This window comes from Cavia porcellus, unplaced genomic scaffold (assembly GCF_034190915.1).
Source record: "Cavia porcellus strain 051 isolate PalLab524CR breed Dunkin Hartley unplaced genomic scaffold, mCavPor4.1 scaffold_9, whole genome shotgun sequence".
NCBI classification, from domain to species: Eukaryota; Metazoa; Chordata; class Mammalia; order Rodentia; family Caviidae; genus Cavia; species Cavia porcellus.
In genome coordinates, this window is record NW_026947492.1 from 5,527,572 (window position 1) to 5,548,634 (window position 21,063).

At 41.5% G+C, this 21,063-nt stretch overlaps 1 protein-coding gene and 1 long non-coding RNA gene across 15 annotated transcripts in view; both read left to right on the forward strand.

Annotated features, from left to right (window-relative positions):
• Positions 1 to 21,063, forward strand: part of Ncam1 (neural cell adhesion molecule 1) — a 287,828-nt gene that overhangs the window by 152,796 nt on the left and 113,969 nt on the right. The gene's annotated exons all lie outside the window — the stretch shown is intronic.
• On the forward strand, positions 503 to 12,601 carry LOC134477605 (uncharacterized). The gene is made up of 2 exons (XR_010049630.1): positions 503 to 4,138; positions 5,024 to 12,601. It is a non-coding gene; the product is annotated as an uncharacterized LOC134477605 (long non-coding RNA).

Below are 21,063 nucleotides of genomic sequence, written 5' to 3' on the forward strand. Positions count from 1 at the left end.
CCTGGTTATAGAGCCCAGTGGCATTACAGCAGGGTGTGGGGCCAGGCAGAGCTAGCTCTGTGCCCTACATCAGTCGTATATTAGCTTTGTGTGTTCAACCCTCAGTTTGTTCTCCCGTGCAGTGGGAATAAATGTGGCTGGAAAGGTGTCACCATGTACAACAGGGTACAGAAAAATCTTCAGGAGTTTTGACGTAAGAGTCAGCAACAAATGGTCCCCTCCCAGCAGCGTCCCTCAAGAGAGACATTGGTGCAAAAAGAGTAAGTTGTGAACAAGATGGTGTGCTTCACAAGAAGAGTCACCAAGTCCCAGTGTATCCCTCCCACCACCATCTCCTGCCTGCTCCCCAGGGCTGCTTCTCCTTTACACCTCTGTCGTCTCGGAGATAACTCACCCTTTTCTGACGCTGGGCTTACAAGTTGAAAACTAAGCTTCATCTCTCCTTTTACTAGAGATTTCTTTAGCAGAGTCAGCTTGGACTCCAAAGATGCAGGGCTGAATGGAAAGACAGCCAGAGAAACGCCCTTGTGGGTGTGGGTGTGGCTGTGGCTGTGGCTGTGGGTGTGGGTGTGGGTGTGGCTGTCAATGCAGAATGTGTCCCTGGAGATTGCTGGCAGTTTGCACTGCGTGACCACTTTTCTAAGGCTGTGTGTTTGTGTGTGCATGCACACTCACCTGTCAACGCACACACACACACACGCATATGCACTCGAGCACACACACGCACAATGTATTACAATTCAACCCCAGTCGGGGAGCACTTCAGTCTAGGGAGAAGCCTTTTGTCTTCTTAAACTAAAATCTCAGTCACTCAGAGAGGAGTGGTGATGTTATGTGCTAACATTGTGCCCTGGAGTCCACTGGGTCTAGTGCTCACTTCCCGAAGAGGACTCTTTTTGTCTGACAAATGAAAATAATTTCAGTAAAGGTCTATTACTAGCTTGGTGTTTTAGGGCCAAGTTTTGCATTGAAAATTAAACTGTTGTCCTGGCAGATCATTTCTGCATAATTTTCTGTGCATGTGGAGCTGGCTGTCTACAGATCAGCTGGCTTCGTCTTCACTATAATGAGATTCTCTTTTGGTGTGTTTTCGGGACACTCTAGAGACAAAGATCTATATTTTTTTAAGTGCTAGTGCCCGTGAGCAAGACATATATGAGCATTTGTCATCCACTCCCTGCACCACAGCTCAGTCCCAGCTGTGAGGTAAACGTAGAGTACGGTCCCTCTGACCCACTGATTAAATAGGATGTTATTCCGAGGAGCTTCTCAGAACTGATCTTTCTCCCACACATGCCACAGAAGCACAAACCCTGAAACAAATACACCGGCACCATGATTGCTAGGAGAGAGGCAGGTATTCGGGTTTCAAGGTTCCTTGGGAGACAACACGTATCCTGAATGAAGAAGTTGCATTTCAGGTGACAAAGCCAAGCAGCCACCACTCCTCCCTGAAGGTTCTTTCAGCCCCTTGCCGGTTTAGTAGAGAAGCCAGTGCTTCTCTTGTGGCATCAGGTTTTGCGTCTTGGTACATAACGTTTTAAGCAGGGTGCACATTCTTGCCTTCTTACGTTATTACCACTAATAGCTCTAGAAGCGATGCTCTGAGCTTGTAAGTGTCCAAGAGCCACCTTTTTGGTTCTACTATTATTAATTCAAATGGTGAGACCATCCTGTGGAACCCACGCAGGACCCAGGACATCTTCTAAATATCAAGATCCTTGTAAATGTGCAGGCTTTCTCGGCATTCTTCTTGGTGATCAGACTGAGGCACCAGGGATTGTTGGCCAAGTATCTGAAGAAACTGGACGGTTTCTGGAGGTACTGAAGAGCATATTGGTGATGACAGTTGATGACTTCTGTATTGAGAATGTTAGAGTGGTTTTAATCTATGTGATAAACATGTACTCTGCATCTTCTGTGTGTACTGAGCTGGGCGCTGGGGAGCAAGAGTGAGCAAAACAGAAGATCCTGGCCTTCGTGAAGCTTAGCAAATACAGGAAGTGACTCAATTACGTGAAATGGTGCTTCCTAGCGTATACTAAAGGGGTGATAAATCATACTCCTGGGCTGGGAGTGTCACGGAAACTGGTGTAGGCAAATTAAATGGCTTTAAAAGTAACTTGGATGTGAATAACAAACTGACTTCTCCTACTGTTTTGGATGGAGGTATTTTTGTGACATTGTTTGTACTATTATCCCGTGATTTTATTTATCCTTTCATGCTGCTTCTATTAATTTGTAGATAAATTGAATACAGGAACTATACATCATAAATCCCTGGGTCCTCCCCAGCATGGATTCTACTGTGCAGACAGGTAGAGCTCCATGCCTGTACACTAAATGAATTTGTACACCTCCACCAGCAAGAGGCAGGCGTGGCCTCAGGCATGGCTGCTTATACCTGTTTTGAGTGTTTCAGAACTCTGTGTGGCCTGAGTATCATCTTTGAGCTGAAACGGTGACCTTCTGTAACCCTTTGCTGAACAGTTCATAGCAACTATCTCCATGTAGTAGAGATGGGCTATAAGGAAAACTCCTGGAGAGCTTTCTTTTTCCGTGTTTTCTTGGTGGGGAAGTTTGCTTCCTTAGTATAAAAATCTCAGGAGGGATGGTCACTCCAGGCTTAACATTAACCAACTGGCAACAGTTGTCTCACTGTGCATATTTAGCTCTGAAGATTTTTCAGACTTTGTGGTCTGATCCAAGATATTCCAGTTGCTGTGAGGAAATTCTTTGTTATGTTCCTTTAAAATTTAATCTAAGGCTGTTTGTCTTTTTTTGAGGTTAGGCTGGGTTAGAGGCAAACAACCCACTTGATGTCATTAGCAGTGAGCCGGCTCAGGACCTGTCACAGGCCTGCCCTGGTGTTTTCAGCCCTTCTAGACTGTATGAGGGAGGACACAACCACCTGCTCCTCCACCAAACAATAGCTGGCCATGTCCCTTGCTCAGCTTCCAGGACATTTTTGTCCAAGTCTACTCTATTCCGTTTCATTGAATGAGGGGAACAACTGTGTTCAGAAGAGCCTAAGGGACAGGAGGAATTTACTGGAAGCATACAGAGGCTACTGGTAGAAGCTAGGATCTGGAAATGAGCCACCCCCCAGAATGGAGTATAAGCAGGAGCAGTGTGGGCCACTGTGACAGGTGAACCATGTCTCAGGGCTTGGTGCAGTAGACACTGATGTCTCGCGGTTATAAACTCCAGTGGCTAATGGCCAGGTGGGTTAGCCCCATTGGCACATAGTCATTCGGGAGCCCAAGATGACAGAGCTCTGCCGTCCTCATCCTGAGCATCACTGGCATGTCAGCTGACAAAGGATGAGGCAGCAGAAGGTAAAGTAGGCAGCTTTCTGGGTCACCACAGAGGTGGCATCCGTCACTTCTAGCCATGGTCTATCTGTTGGAACCCAGGCTATGGCTTACCTCTAAGGACCTGCCATCTAGCTGTCTGCCCAGTAAGAAGAAGAAGTTATGGAGAACTGTCAGCAACTCTGCCACAACCAGGACACATGGAAATCATCTGGAGCCAGGTCAACCACTTCTTGTATCCTGACAGGGAGCTAGCTGGGTTCCCTTCCATCTGCTCCTTACTGCTCAAAGGAGAAAAGCTACTTGATGCTTTTTTTGTGAAGAGGACAATCTCTTCCTCTCCCTCCCACAGTGGGGCTCACCAGTCCTGCTGTGTGGACACTGTCACTGCTGGGACATGAGCTGTGGTATTCACTGAGGCCCCTGCAGGGATCAGAGGTTATCACATTTTTGCAGGGCTTACTTCAAGCAGCCAATAACAGGCATGTCTGTAAAATACGTGAGGAAAGACAGTTTTCCCAAAAGACTCTGACCTAAATTCTAAGTCAGGCTGTGCGTATTTGCCATTTTTAAAAACAAGAAAAAGAAATTTTAAAAGACAGTTTCCCTCAAATCACATCTGTTCGGTTCTGCCTCAGCACTGGGAGACGTGTGTTCCTTTATCCTCCAGGGAAAGGAGCGGACCATCACCTTCCCTGGTTGCATGGCTTTCCACTTTATTTTCTTCCCAGTGTAGCATTGGACGCAGCTCCCTGTCCTGATGCTTAGCTGCATGATCCTAAGGAATGTGCGGATGAGGCTGGAACTGGCGCACATTTGGAAGTGTATGTATATGTATTTGTGCATTAGAGAGGGAGAGGTGTGTGTGTATGTGTGTGTGTGTGTGTTAGGAACTGCTGGGGAGTGAATATCACGGTTACTCAAATGCTACTGCTTGATACTTGAGACCCCAAAGCTATACCATTCTGCTCACCCTCCCGCAACTGAGATGGGGAAATACGGCCGCCTTCCCACACTGAGGACTCTAACACAGGGGCCCTGTGCAGTGACTGTTTCACAGGTCACATCTCAAATGACGGTACTTGTCAAAGGTGCATCTAGGTGACAGAGCATGTGCCTAGCACGTGTGAGGCCCTGGTTTCAGTCCCCTGGACCAAAAATAGCAATAAAAATAGCAATGACCATAACAGTGTTGAGAAATATGGAATTATTGGTGGGAGTGTACTGCACACAGGCTGAGTGGAATTCTTTCCTTGGGTTCAGGAGAAGAAATTTCAAGGGGAGAAATCAGTGCCCAGCATGCCTGGTGTTTTGCTTCACTGAGAGAGAAGAATTATGTCCTCTGTGTGTGTTGATCACAGAATTAACAACTAAGAAAAGATGCGCTCAGGAAAGGAGTCATTGGTCGATGCTGAAGAGTCTTTTCTTTGTTCTTTGTGCCAGAAGCAAAAGGTTGCTAATTATGATGGAAAGAGAAGTTGACGCCTATGAAGTGTGTCGCTGTGTATCCAAATATCTCTGTGCTGTTATTACTGTGCTCTTCATGCGATAGATGTTATTTAGGAGCACACTCTGTCCTTTTTTCCAAGGACACAATCTAACGGTTGTCTCTTTCTTTTTCTTTTTTGCTATGTTTTTCCAACCTGATGGTGTGCTGCATGCCGTGTTTCAATGAAATTCCATCATTTGTTTCGCATCACAACAAAAAGGTAAGAAACTGCGGATGGCATTAGCACATCCAGGCAACACCAACTTAACAGAACGTGCTGAAGGAGATACCTTTTGATCACTGGGAATGTTTTTCACTTTAAGGAAAAAAATGATTGATTGTCAGGACCTCAATTCTAGTACCAGTGTTTGGTTGATTGATTTCACATCTCCTGAGACTTGGTGTTGAACGAGGTGTGTGTGTGCGTGTGTGTGTGTGTGTGTGTGTGTGTGTGTGTGTATGTGTGTGGTGTGCTAGGGAAGGAGATCCTTGTAGTTAAGAATTTTTTGTAGTTAAGAAGGAGATCTTTGTAGTTAAGAATTCTGAAGTACCTCACATTCTAAATATTAAGGGAAGAAAGGAGAGAGGAGTATCAATACTGCTCTAGGTTCAGATTTTGGAGCAAGAGTACTCTAAACAATAATGAATCCAAATGAGACATGTACCATGCTAGCAAAGAGTCTATTAGACATCTGTCAAATGGGAAAACTTACAGTTTTGTGCTGTTAATCACACCCGCCCACCACATATCCTTTTTCCTTTCTTTGCATATTTTTCTTATGGTAAAAAGCCACACATTAACACTTACACGTCAAGCATTATAAGTGTACAGCTCAGTAGTGTTAGATATATTCAGTGCCGGGGACCAGATCTCCGGAGCCTGTTCATCTGGAATTCTACCCATTAAGCCACTTTCCTTTTCCTCTTCCTTCCAATCCCTGGCAACCTTGGTTCAATTATTTTCATGACTTTAACTATTTTGATACCTCAAGTGGAATTATATAGTGTTTATCTTTATGTGCCTGGCTTAATATGTTTCAGGTTCATGTTTCATGAGCCATGTTTCAGCTTGCAATAGGATTGTTTACTCTTCTGAAAACCTTTATCATTTATTTGGGTTTTTGGGTCAGCGTCTTGCTATGAGGATCAGGCCAGCCTTGAACTCACTTTAAAGACCCAGCTGGCCTTAGACGCACAGTGGTCTCCTGCTTCAGCCTCTGGCTGCTGGGATTACACATGTGCCACTCCATGCCTGGCGTCCTTCCCTTTTTAAGGCTGAACGATATTCTTTTGTGTATATAGCACATCTTATTCTTCCACTCATCTGCTGATGAACACGTAAGTCACTTCCGCCACTTGGCTATCGTACATAAAGGGCAGTGGACACAGGTGTGCTGAAATCCTTGCACATATTTTGACTGGGTTAATTACGTTAGCCTGTATGTGTCTCTTGATGCGAATTTTCATTGTCTCTTATATGATTAGATTTTCACCACAGACGTGCCCTCCAGCCTTAGCGGCTCCTTAGGGAAGAGTATTCATTTTGAGTCTTAGTGACAGGCAGAATCTTAGCGTCTGTCCAGTGGTCCAGCGTCTCTTCTTGTGTACCCTGGTTCTCTTTCCTACAAAGCGCAAGCAGAAAGCTGTGAAACCAATGTGCCCGTCCCTCCCCATAGCCCTCGCACTGAAATGCACCCTCGCACCGTGTCCTTTGCAGCACACGGTGGCAGCTATTTTTGCGATGTATGTCACCCTATGTAAATGATAAGCTTTCGGATTAGCCGTGAATTTACATCTTACTGCATCTTTGTTTGGAAGAGGCTTGTTTTATTGCAGTAATCCCTACTAAGATTAGAGGAACACCAGGTGGACCCTCAGTGGCAGATGGTTCCTGTCTTTTCTTACAGTTCTCTCCTAGGGAACGCAGAATGAGCCATAGATACTGTGGCCTGAACTTGGCTTCTGGAAGGCTGTGAGCAAAGACCTGGCCTATTATGTGCTTGAAGTTTTTATATCAAAAGAAGCATTCTTTTTCCAGGATTCTGTCAGGTGCTTATCTGTGTCTGAGGACAGTGGAAGGCTGGGGGCTGAGGAGAAAAACCTGTGCAGCGTGCGGCAGCGTTTGTGAAAGAGATACAATTCACCTTCACACAGGCAACTAAAAAGAACCATTTTTCGATTTTTCGAAGCATCAGGGCACCAAGAATAGACTTCCTGTGGTTGGGGTGTGGCTCAGTGTAGAGCACGTGCTTGGCATGAGTGAGGTCCTATGCTCAACTCCCAGCAACAGTGAAAAGGATTTGCTTTTTAAATAGCAATGTTGGTGGTTTCAAGAGTGTGTCATAGACTGGATTTTTCAAAGAGAAAACAGACTTGGGCCCTGGAGTCTTCAGGGAATGGATATGTGTGGCAGAGGTTGACCTCCTGTTAGGTCCAAGACAAGAGAAAACAACCTGCAACTCTTCAGCCATAAAATACACCAGCTGAGTGTCACATGCCCTCAGCAGGTGGAGAGGCTATCCCTTAGGATTCCTTATTCAGGACGTTAGTATCAGTGTTACCTTGGGCTTCTGAGTGCCGTTGGGGAGATAGTTTTCTTACCCACGTTTTTGTTCATAAATCTCTGTCCTCTCTGTGGGAAGTTGGCAGTGAGTAATATCATCAGCCGGTCAGGTCCACCTGCAGTGTCCTGGAGATAAGGTGACTTAAGGCTCACTCAGTGTGAGGATCAGAATGTTGGCCGGGAAGAGCAAAGTCAGGGATCTCTTAATGATCATAGTGACATTGGCAAATAGCTTTTCTTGCATGTTATATGGGCCTTTCATGTGTGTATCCAAAAATTAATATAAGTGACAGAATACAGTGAGTTTGCCTTAACAGCTTTATTTTTTACATTAATTTGAAGATAAGTGAGTTTGGACAGTGGATATTTGTTTCATATTTTTATTTTAGTGCACTTTAGTATTTTTACAACTTTTAGTAACTTCTTGTTTTCTTAGTTTTAATTGTAAATTGACAAATTATAGTTTATGAGGTACAATGTGATGTTATAATTTATTAATGTAATATAGAATAATTAATTCAATTACTGTATTGACAGATCTACAATAATGAGGTCATGAATATTTCTGTTTGCAAGCAATTTAGTTTACAAAAAAAAAGCATTTGGCAAAATTTTGCTTCCATTCCCAAACTCCATATTAGGTAGCAAACGTGACCATGATCATCTTCCTGACAGCAACACAGGCTCAACCGTCTTCCCATAAAGTGTAAAACAAACTAAGTTTGTAAACCAAGGTACCATTATATTGCCTGAAATACTAATCATTTTGGGGATGAGAACATTTGAAATTTATTTGCAGTTTTGAATGTGGACAATATAGTAGCATTTACCATGTTCCTCATGTTTTGCAGTATAACTCCATGAAGTAAAACCTGTTCTGTGTATTTAATTGAGATTTTGTCCCCTTTGACTATCACCTTCCCGCATCCCCCACCCAGAAGCCTCTGCACTCACCCTTGGGTCTACGCTTCTGTGAGTTCCGTTGTCTTAAGTGGCATGCGTAAGTGAGAATGTGGGTGTTTATCTTTCTGTGCCTGGTCTATTTCACTTAGCATAATGTTCTACAGTTTTGTTCATGTCACAAATGACAACATTTCTTTCTTTTTAAAGACTGAACTATATTCCATTGTATATCTATCATATTTTCTTTATCCATTCATCAGTTGATGGACCCTCAGGTTGGACACATAACTGGGCCATTTCAAACAGTGCTGCCTTATACATGGGACAGCAGACATCTTTTCTTCTTAGTGAAGTAAAATATTTGGGGTAAATTACCAAACAGTAGAATTCCTGGGGCACATGGCATTTCTATTTTTAGTGTTTTGAGGAACCTTCATTTACTTTGCTATAATGGCTGTAATAATTTACTTTCTCACTATTTATGGAAGAGAGTTTTTCTCTTCATATTTCAATGCACTTTGTATTGAACTTGAAAAGTAATATATAGTGGTATCAGTAGGGGAAATGGGACTGTTGAGGAAGGATATTGTTTGAGGCATCATACCATTTTACTGGTAGCTATTCAGATTTCTGAAAACTGGAAAAATAGAAACAAATGTACGGTGGTTGTGACAGGGAACTGAGTTAGATTTCAGCCAGAGACAAGTTTTAGGCATTGGGCTGCGGGCGGAGAAAGATCAGGTGCAAGAGATGGAGGCAATCACGCTTGGAGAAAACACACAGAGGATAACAAAAGAAGAGGCATCCAAAGAGACCAGAATGAACCACCAGAGGGTAAGGGCAAGCAGAGGGACCCATGCCTGGGCCCCACACGGGGCCTTTGCAGGTGCATACAGTGACCAGCCCCAAAAGGCCTCAACCCTGAGACAAGGTGCCAGAGCCCTGGTAGCTTTCAAAACTACACCACTGAATAAACCCTTTCTCAAAAGAGTTAAATCCAAATGCAGTCGGTGGGGCTTCTCAGACATGGCTTATTTTGAAAGCCTCTCTAAACCATTCTGTTTCCCATGTAGTGTTCAGAACGACTGGTCAAGAAGGGGCAGAAGTTCTAATGAATGCACCATTTTTTGGACATGTGCAGTGTTTCATTCAGCAGCATCGCGATGGTAGAGGGAAGCCAGACTGGGGAAGGGGGGGGAGGATGAGTGAAACTGTGGAGCCCGTTTGTTGGTGGGGAGCACAGGGTTGAGGATTTGGCAGGAAAGGGAAGGTGTGAGATGGAAGACTGAGAGGAGTAATTGCAGGGCGGACAAGGGCTTTGTTTTGTTTTAAGAGATAATAACATGCTAAAGAAGCTGCTCATTAAAGAGAGAGAGCATGATTGTAGAAAGAGGTAACATAAAAGTGGGCCAGGCCGGCAGATGATCTAGAGCTCACGGGAGGGAGGGGAGAGGGGCTTCTTTCATTAGTGAGAAACACAGAGGTGCTTGGGAGTGGGAGGGAGGCAGTGGCTGAGTCACACACAGAACCGGGGCCTCCTTCTCTGGGGTGCAGGAAAAGCCCCTCTGGTGAAATGGGCCTGGTTACTAAGCGAAGCTGGGATTCGAGCCGCAGAGGAAATGGGCTGGACCAGTTCCTGCAGGGTCCAGGTTAGGAGGCCACGAGACATCCATGAAGCGATGGCTGAGTGGTGTGGACGCGTCTCTACTGGGCCACCTGTGAATGTGGAATTGGCCAGCTCTTCAGAGATTTGTTCTCTCCCGATCTCAGCAACCTGTGAGCCCCAGAAAGTAGTGGGCAGAAGAGGTGGTTGGGAGGGGCTTCCCCTGGGAACTGGCGGGAAGGGTTAGGAGGCCACAGGGCAGTGCAGGAGTCTCAGCTCTAGAAGGGCGGCTTCCCAATCATGACAAGAGAGGTACAGTAGGTCCAGGAAGAGTAGCTGAGTGCACAGGAAGGCCGTGTGAGGTAGCAGATGTGAAGGCACAGAGCAGAGGGTGTCTAAGGGAGGGTCAAGGCTGCCTTTGGTCGGCAGAAGACAGCTCTGAGGACGAAGAGAAGGTTAGACGGTGTATTGGACAGTCAAGTGTCAACTGGGTCTAGGGTGAAAAGGAAAAATCGAAACAGTACAAAATAGAAAGTAGTTTAATGATCCCCAAACAGTATACTAGAGAGAAGTTGTAGGCGAAATAAAGCCCCCTTTAAAGAAAAGATGGGAGGTTAAGCAGTGGTAATAGTTTCTTTCCTCTTCAAGACCAGCAAATCAAAAAGTATGAGTAAAATATAGAAATAGCTTAAATAACATGAATATTTTATTTTCCTTGTGTTATCTGGAAACCCAGCTATTTATTGACCATTAAAAGAAGACAGTTATGGACTTGGTCGTATGTTATTTTAAAATAGAAACTCTGAAAATATATTTGTTAAAAGATGCTACTTGACACGAATTCTCCATTTTGCTCTTGGTCTTGGCAGAAAGAAAGAAAGAAAGAAAGAAAGAAAGAAAGAAAGAAAGAAAGAAAGAAAGAAAAAGAAAGAAAGAAATAACATTATGTACAAACATTAATTACTCATTAATCTGACATTTTGATGGCATTAAGCAACAAATATTAATTTGAGACTCAACATTGTGATTGTTTTTAAGATGTATGACATCTTGGAAAACATGAAATCAGCATTTCAAAATTACTTTCTTCAAAGAACGATTGTAACAAAATACATTATTAGAACCTTCTGTACCTTAAAAGCTTTCACTGAAACACCGCAATTTACAGAATTCATTACTGTGCACAACTAATTAGAACTTTAAAGGAAGTCACAGTAGGGAATTAGACATTTTCAAGAGCACTGCCTGATGCTGAAATGTACTTCGGGACAAATGTCATTTTGCAGCAAACAACGCCTTTGGATCTTACATACGTATATGGATGCACGCTCCGGAGAGCAGCCTGTCTGACAGGTCATGTTTAGAAACCCTTCTTGTTCTCGTGCAGACAAAAAGAAACGCAACAAAGACGGAAAGGGAGGGATGGGACAGAAACGCAAATTAGATGTCCATAGCATACTCAGGAAGCCAAACAAAAAACGCAGACATATCTAATTAGTTTCCAAAGCCAGCTTTACCCTCTGAAAAAAAAAAGAAATCCTCATCTAAAAAACCAGCACTGATTGCTGCCGGAGTCCCAGGTGTAGGGGTGGTTACAGGAGAGAGAGAGAGAGAGAGAGAGAGAGAGAGAGAGAGAGAGAGAGAGAGAGAGAGAGAGAGAGAGAGAGAGAGAAGGAGCCACTGTTGTTCGAGTCAGCTGCCTTTGTGCTGAACAAATGTGTTTACAGAAAGAACATAAAATCGACCATGGATAGCTCCCTCCCAGTCCCTAGATTGATTAATTTCTAGACGTGCTGGCAGATTTTTCCATGGACGGGGATCGGGTTTGAGAGACAAATGTATAAATCAACAGCAGGTGGGAAGTTGAATTTGTCTAGCCCAGCTGCCGTGCCCTGCATTGCCTATTCTTTTTGGTTATCGTAGTCCAGCATCTGTCATGGAGTGGGACTCATGGGCTTCTGTCATCTTGGGCCTGGGGAGCCACAGTGGTGCCTGTTGTTTTGCGACAGCTCAGTGCCCTGGAATAGCAAACAAGAAGACGGTCCTTTTCTCCTAGCAGATCTGACAGAGTTGAGCTGTTATTTTCTGGTATTACATTCTGACATCTCTCCTTATAGTGACGCCTGCTTTCACCCCACCTTGAGTTTGGGTACTGTAACATGCAAGCTCTTTTACAACACCTGCCTCCTTGGTTTTACTGCATAAATAACATTCTAATATCTGCATGTTTTCTTTATATTTTAATCTAGGTGATGGTACACAGAGGTTAAAAAATTAACCTGCTTTCTTGCCCCTTAGATTAAGTTCTGCAGAAACTATGTATTTTCCACACGCTCCAGAAACGTGTGGCCTTTAATCACCCAGCTGCCCCACATTTTCAGCATTTCTGAATAGCATACAGTTTCACTGTTGGGTGTGACCCTCAGAGGTCATGTGCTCTAGTCCTCGGTGTAGAGATCCTTCTGCCCCACCCTTCAGATGGGCACCCCTACTTTGCCTGCCATGGGACCATGAGTTTACTGTGATTCTCAGGCAAGTGGCAGCTGTCTTTCTCCTCACACTTCACCACTTGAGGCATTGTTCCCAGAAGGCTTAGCCTCTCTTTCTTGAATAATAGCGAGGGTTGCTCTTTCTCCCAGGCTTTTTTTGAACAGCAGCCCAACTGGCATCTCAAACACTTATCTTCAAAAGTACAGTTACCAATGCCACTTAGGAATGTTCCCCCAAAATATGGACTGATTATTGCAGGCAGAAAGGAAGTCAGATCTTTGTGTGATTTTTATTGTAAAAGAGATGAATGAAATTATTTTAAGTTTGTTATGGCACCAACACATGTTCCCTGCTACTTAGAGGATATGATCACTGAACTATTTAGCTCGTGTGTATTTTTTGCGTTCACCATTTGGGCAGTGATTTCCTCCATTTGTTTCCACTTGAAGTTCTTTTAAAGAAGAATCTAATTTCTAATAACAGCTGAAATTGTTTAGGGAATTACTCTTTCTCATCTGCTTAGGTTGCAAGAAACATTTAATATTCAGCGTGTCCTGTTGCCAATTTGTTACATGTCAATGCCTCCCACCTCTTCATGCACACTATATTCACACCCTTTAATTACTTTTTCTTCCTTAAACCTTAGCAAATTACATTTGTTTTCATATTTTTAATCTTTGGGGAAGACAGAAATTAAAAAATATAATTACAAATTCTTAGCAGAATTGACCTTTAAAATCTCTCTGCAGATTTTCAATTAAAAATAGTTTGTCATAAAAGGAAGTTAAAAAAAATGGAAAAAAATCAAATTATTTGGGAAAAAATTAAAGTTGACATTAATAGAGAATCACCAACAGAAATGCAAAGTATTTTATTAAAAAATTATAAAGAGATCTTTGCTGATGGCATCTTAATTGTCAAGGTAAAAGTTTCATGCAGGTGTCAAACAGGAATCAGTAATTCCGTGGGAATCAAACCCACGCAACCACTTCGAGAGTTCCCCACGTGATTCTTCACTGCCTTGACCATAGTTGGAGAACTCAGATTAGATGCCAGATTGTCCCAGGTATTGGGTTGCAGTATTGGAAAGGACAGAGGTAACGTGGAGTTACATTTGAGTGGAGTACCTGCAATGTATAACAAGTTAAATCATTTACATTCTGGTCCTCCACACCCTGCCCCAGGTCTTCACAGACTCACAAAACTCAGACCGCCTTGTAGGCATTCTAGTGGAGCTTCTCACAGGGTAGGAAACCTCTCTATGCTGCCCATGTTTGAACCCCCTCCTCTGGGTAGGCTCTGGCAATGCCATGTTTCTGATAAAGCCAGATGATCTCTCACCGGAGGTTCAGCAGATGGCATCAACAGGGCCCTAGGGTCCTAGCCACCACCAGGGTTCCTCCACGTTACAGTGCAGCCTTTTGCTGGCCACTGCACGGTGTTAACCTGGCACACAGCTGCATCACCTGCAAACCCTGGGCGCTTACAACATAAACTGCTTCCGAACCAGTCCCTCACATCCTGTGCTTGTGTGCTGGATTTATTGACCCTAAGTATAATACTGTTCTGCATTAAGCTCCTTTCCATTTCACTGTGGCTAAAATTGGCTCATGTTCCAGCTTCTTTTGACCTTTATTAGTCTTGTTTTTTTTTAATATAAACACTTTGATTACTTCATATGTAAACAACATCTGAGTATTTTTTGCATTCTGAGTATTTTTTGCAATTTTAAGCATTAAAACATGTTTTATAAATTGCGTGCATGAATTCTGATCAAAATACCATAGTCGCAGAACTAGGGAAATCATTCCTAAAATTCATTTGGAACCAGAAAAGACCTAGAGTAGCAAACACTATCCTGAGCAACAAAGGCAAGGCAGGAGACAACACAATCCATGATTTGAAATCACACTACAAAGCTACTGTGATAAAATCAGCATGGTACTGGCCAAAAACTAGCAAACAAACAAAGAAAAAAACGGACCTGAGGAACAGTGGAACAAATTAGAAGATGCAGACACAACTCCAGATATGCTCAGCTACCTTATCTTTGATAAAGAGGCCAAACATTTTTGCTGAAAGAGAGACAGCCTCTTTAATAAATGGTGCTGGAAAAACTGGCTCTCTACAAGCCAAAGAATAAACCTAGACTCATGTCTATCACCATGTACTAAACTAAAGTCAAAAGGAATAATAGATCTAAATATTAAAGCTGAAACACTAAATTTACTGGAAGAAAAAGTATGTAGAAATGTTGAAGACATAGGTACAGGTAGAGAGTTCATGAACAAAACCCAGACTGCACAGGAAATACTTCATAGAATCAACAACTTGAATCTCATCTTATTAAAAAGCGTTTGCACTGGAAAAGAAATCAACAACAAAGTGAGAAGACAGCTGAAGGACTGGGGAAACATTTCAGTCAATTGTCCCTGAGATAATAAGACTTCCGTCTAGAACATACAAACAATGGAAAAATATCAAGGTCCGAAGTTCAACAACGCAATCCAAAAATGGGCATCTGAGATGAATATATACACTTCTCAGATGAAGAAATGCAAATGACAAATAAATATATGAGAAAATGTTCAACATCACTAGCACTTGTATTTGAGAAATGCAAATTAAAACAACTCTGAGATTCCATCTCAGTGGAAAGAATGGCTGGCATCAAGAAATAAACCAATAACAAATGCTGGAAGGGCTGTAGGGAGAAAGGAACCCTTCTCCACTGTTGAGTGTAGACTGATACATCCACTGTTGAAATCAGTGTGGAGATTCCTCAAAAAACTAGGATTAGAGTTCCCTTCCCACCAGCTATTCCCCCTTTGTGTATTTCCCAGAAGAATTTAAAAAAGCATACTATAGAGATATCTGTGCATCCATGCTCATAGCAGCATAATTTGTAATAGCTAAATCTTGGAAACAACCAAAATGCACATCAACCAAGGAATGGATTTAAAAGGTGTGATATTTTTATACAGTGGAGTACTACTCAGCCACAGAGAAAGATAAACGTGAAACTTGTGTGAGTGCAATTAGAGACCATACTCATAGTGCAATAAATCAACTCACATATATGAACATCATACTGTTTCCCTTGTGTGAGAAATGAAATGTGTAGATAAAATTTAAACTGCACAAAAGATATTGTGAAATAGGAAGAAATTGTTCAAAAGGAAAATGGAACTTTTGATGGGGATGGGAAAAGGAGAAAAAATGCAAGTTAGTTATACAGTTCATTAAAAAGGAAGGGTTGTACTAATACTGAATGCAGAAATTTCTTATGCCTGATTTTTATACCCTGAACAAATACTTTAAAGATAACAACATGTAGTGTTTTAAGTATTGTTATTCTCCTATTATTTTGGTGTAAAATTTTGTTTTACTTTTTCCCCATAAAATAAAAAACAATAACGTTCATATATTGTTAGTAAGCACCTTAAAACATACTATATACTTACAACAAGACTCAAGTAACAAATTAAACCATAGGTGATTTGTTTCCACTGATTTCTGGGCTGATCGCATTAAAGCGTTGCTCTGGTCTTGTTGTGCTGGTGTAGAGCCGTCCTAGGAACAGCGGCACGGTCAGCTCTGCTGTTTACCTGTGCGGTGTGGTTTTGCTCTGGGCATTATCTTGAATCCACTATTTCTTTGTGGGGTCTTTTTTTGTTTTTAAGCCAGCTGTTCCTTTTGGGAGGACTGGTCTAGTTAAACTAGATAATGCAATCCATAAATCCACTTCACAGAGCTCTCTAAAGAGCTGTGTACGGTCAGGCAGTGAAGAGCACAGATAGGAGAGACAAGCCTTCGGTTCTGGGGTGCTGGGGAAGCCCCGCCGCCTCCCGTGTCACCATGACACCGTCCTCTCCACTGCTGACCAGGTGACGCTGTCACTGTACTAAAATATGCGAAGCTCAGCTTCCTTTTTTAAAAGTTATAAACAGAAACAGCTCTAATACTGTCTGCTCACATCCTAAGGAACCATCTCAAACAGCTCTTGGGGGAGGGCTCACCCCATCTTCGTGGTTCTTAGGTCTGTAGTGTAACAGTTGTGTCCAGCATTCTTTGTCACCCCTGTTTTGGTAGCTCCCCGTAGGAGTTCATCCCAGTCACACCGAGTGCGCTGCAGGACTCGAAGTCAGAATTAAGATGAGTTCTTGGCATACTGGAGACCTCTCTTTAGATTGACATTAATCAATTCATTGTAGCTCTTGAGGTACAGTGTTTCTTAAACTAAATATAAATACGATTTGTTATGCTGCAACCTGCCCCTCCTTTTTCCATCGTGGCTACGTTGTCATCAGACAGATAACCAAATGTTTGATTCTGTACACACACATGGCGATGACAACTGCCACATAGTGGGCCCTCGTTCTGGACTGAGTACCCATCTCCTTACAAATGCTATTTCTATTGTTTCTTATGGGAAACCCATGAGGTGGACATTTTATTTCCTGTGTTACAAATTTGGAAACTGATATACAAGTGCGTAAAGTTGGAGTAACCCTAAGCAGGAAGTGAACAGACTTTCAACATTGGTATGTGCCATTAAAGAATGTATTTGGGTTTATCTCCCAGACAAGTCACAAGAGTAAGACAGATTTCCAGGATGCAAAAACATGGTTTTAAGCTGCTGCGTCCTCTGGGCAAATAACATTCTACTCCTTTTGGAAATTGGACATTTACAAATCTGCAAATGGTGCGTTCCTCTTGCCCTTGCTGCTCTGCCTAAGAAATCCGTGCCAGATTGTCCAGAGTTACACATGGCAGTTGCCAAGGGCTAGAGGCAGGAATCTGTGTGAAGTACCTCGGTGTCCTCCTACTGGACTCCCTCACATTGGACCTCATCTCCTGTTCACTGTTTGCTGGTTGAAGAATGATTCTAGGAAAGAGAACTGGTTTCTTTGTTTTCTATTACTGTGTTGCCACCTGTCCCAAACGAGGGTTTTCTGATCTTGGGAGTGGGAGAGTACAAACTTACCGATGTCGTGTTATTTTCTGAATATGTTAACTATGTCCAATTTTTCCTGTAAGTTTTCCAGTAAATGAAAAATTGAAAAAATGGTACAATGAATAGATTCTTCCCAACAACTTATATTCTTCAATGCTTACTATTTTTGCTTTCTCTGTGTATTTTTCTGAATTTAAAGATATTTAGACATTAAGACACAGTTTACAAATGAGTGAGTACTGCATCTCTTAAAGATAAGAATGTTATCCCTAAAGTAAGGGATAGTCTGCATAACTCTAAGGTCATTTTCCCTCATAAGAATAGTAACATAAATACAGTAGTATTACTTAAAACAATGCAATTATCCTTTTGAAATATATTTTGTATTGCTCTCCAAACCAATAATCAATTAAGTTTATTGCATTACATTTGATTTTTGTATCTCAAATAGTTTCAGATTTTTAAGTGTTTTTGTTGTGAAAAGGATAGAAATCAAAGGGCTGGATGATTTTCAAAAACATATCTACATGCCATTTAACGCGAACGATGGCTTTTCAGATTAAATAGACTATTGATCTAGGTTGTTCTGGTGGCTTTTCACTAGGTAGTAAGTGGGGCCGGATATGTTAAAGTTGTAAAATACAGAAATCTCTAAAGTGTGTGCAGGAACCGCATTTTAACAGAGGCAGTCCGTCATCTGTAAATGTGCATGGGATATTTAATAGATGATGTTGTATGTGTGAAACCATCTCATAAGCAAATAGTGCATCAAGGGTTTTGGCTCAGTACTGATAATGGATTATAATAGATTGAAATTAAATATGATTTAAGTGACAGGAAAATGGTGCCAGCTAAGTAAATAATTGAGTAATCATCCCCTAGTTAAACCTGGCAACTTAAATAGCAAGCCTGGAATTCAGTGCTTCTCTCCACATTCTAGCCATAATAGGAACGGTATTGAACAAGTGAAAAATCAGAAACTATTCAGAGAAAGGGCCTGTTCTTTGGTGTGTCTTGTTTGCAATGTAATATTTTGTGTATTTGCTGTGCTGTGGTATGGAAATGAAGACCCAGGAAAAAAGTGTCACAGAAAATAGAAAAGTATAAATCCATGGTTGCTTGGAAATCAGCAGATTTGAAGGCGAGTGATAGCACCTCTTTTCTTTGTCATTTTGTTCTGATTGTGGTAAGTGGGGTCACAGTGACGGTTCCTGGATGACCTTGAGCCAGTCAGTTAACAGGGATCTTATCTAGATCTCCCATTTCCTCAACTGTAAATGAAAGACTTGGAAAGAGAACCCTGAGCTGCTGCCTTCCAGCTTTCGAAATCAAAGATTTTAACAAACCAGAGCTCTCTAGTAAATAGTGCAGTCTGGCTTTCTCTTATGCCATTATACCTGGTCTTTGTCGTGTGGACCCCATGCCACCAGAGTTCCCACCTATTCCTGGATCATCAAAGGAAAATTAGCATGTACTTAGTGTAGACAGAGCACATCTGACCTTCTTCCACTTCTTAAAGATTAGTAACCTTCCCCTAGCACTTTATTAACCATAATGTTTTATTAATTAGAATTGCCCATTCTGTGACCATGTAGAATAAGAAAAATGTTACTGTAATTAGAGAAAGATTTACATATTTTTTGAAAAATGGAGTAAGTACTAACACATTAGTTTCTACTTAAAAGCCATTAATATTCACAGTAATTCAGCAACCTCAGAGAAAAAGAGTGACCCTACTCATTACCCAGGGCAATGTTGTGTTGAATTTTAATTATAAAAATCAGTTCAGCATTTGTATTTCCAGGTCAGCAGAAAATGTCCCATGTAGCCTTTACCAAACTTCTTAGACTTTGCAAACTGTGTTTCTCTTGTGTAATTTGGGGATGCCTATGTCCAGGAGTAACAAAGATGAAAGTGAACGACAGATTCTGTGTACAAAGCACCTACTGCATAATAGGTGTTGACACATGTTAATGATCATAGACATCGTCGTAATGTCACTGAGTCCTTGGCAATTTCTTTCGCAGCTTAGGGTCTTCCAACCAATCTGCATGATCAAGAACTTAATATATTATGTCAGTCATCTTAATTGGATCATAACATTGGATTGACCTTGTAGGAGTGCACTGTCTAATTCATAACCTAAGGCAGATAGATATACCTCCTCCGAGTTTAATATAAAATTATGAATACTCCAGCTCACACCACATCACTGTTCCGCTATCTAGAAAAGGCTGACAATCATTCTTAGCCCTTTTAATTATACTGGCCTCAGGAATACAAAAACAGCTTTTTTATCTCTAAACACAAACATGTAGTGAGCCATATTAGCAATGATCCAGCTTTGTTTAAAATGTTACGGTTTTTGTTTATGTTTGGACCTGGGCTGTGTGTAGTCATATTTCCCTAGATATAAAAAACTACAAAAGGCAAAAATATGATAAAACTAAGAAATCATACTTAACACTGGTATTGTAATACCCAACTACTGGATTATAAATGATTTAGTATTTGTTTCTGTAACAAATTCAAGAAAAAGAAAACTCAGACTCTTCCACTCAATCTTTGCATCTTAGAAACTTAAAAATAACCTTAGTGATATTAGTGAAGACCCCTCCAACACTGATAATGAGAAATGTGAGCTTTTTATTTTTTGTACTGAGGATCAAACTCACGACCTCCTGTTTGCCAGGCAGCTAAATCCCCAGCCCCAATGTGAGTATCATTATCACATACTCTTGAGTCCCTCCCCTTCTTTTTAATGATCTATCTCACCATTGTCGTGTTGTTTGCTGTGCACAATAGGGAAATGGCAAGCTTTTAATATGCCCCAGGTCTACCTAAGAAATTATTTCTATTTTTGCTTTATGTGTGTTGTAGTTAAGGTAAAGATGGCATTATCCTGATGTGACTGGGGCTTCGAGTACCTCTACCTCTTTAAAAAGTGATCTGGAAATTCAAGAGTTGGTGATGATTTGGGCAATTCTGAGCATAAACACAGAGTTCTATGGCCTTCTGGGGTATGCTGTCTTCTGGTACCATTTGAGGATTCATCTAGACACACACATTGGCATAAACACCGACTCTAGTGACCCTCTTTTTTGGATTAGGAAATGTCAGTTTCTTTGGTTTTAATCAAAATTTCTCATAATCTGGTTTAACGATGTCATAAAGGCATCGGTTTACTCTGCCCCAGGTGAATGAAAATATTTGCCATGAAAAGTAGGTTATTAGTTTTATAGCCCTACCTATCTCCATACTCTATCAAGAATATGAGAAGAGATATTAAATCTCAATTTTTAATAAAATTATTGACATCATTTGGGAGTTTTATAACACTTGACATTTGCTTTCAGTGTTGGGGAAGAAGAAAGGAAATTGATTTGGTATTTATTTCTAAGGCTGAAATACAAGTTACTTTAAACTTAAAATGTGTACACTTCTTTTGAATGCAGTGAACAGAATGGGCTGTTGGTTCTGAAAATGAACATAAATTTTGGAATAAAATGGGTAATGTGGTAATGATAATAATGTAATTTGATTGCTAAATGAACCTGTTTTATTATATTCATCATCGGATCCCTATTGCCACCTAAATAGCCTTCAAAATTGAGACACAGTGATTTCTGGACCTGGAAAACAGTTTGGGAGTGAACAAACAGATCACTTAAGGTTTGTTATTGTTACCAGAGTCAAAAGACTTTTTTCTAGGTGAACATCGCAAATGTGAGCTTCCTTGCAGGA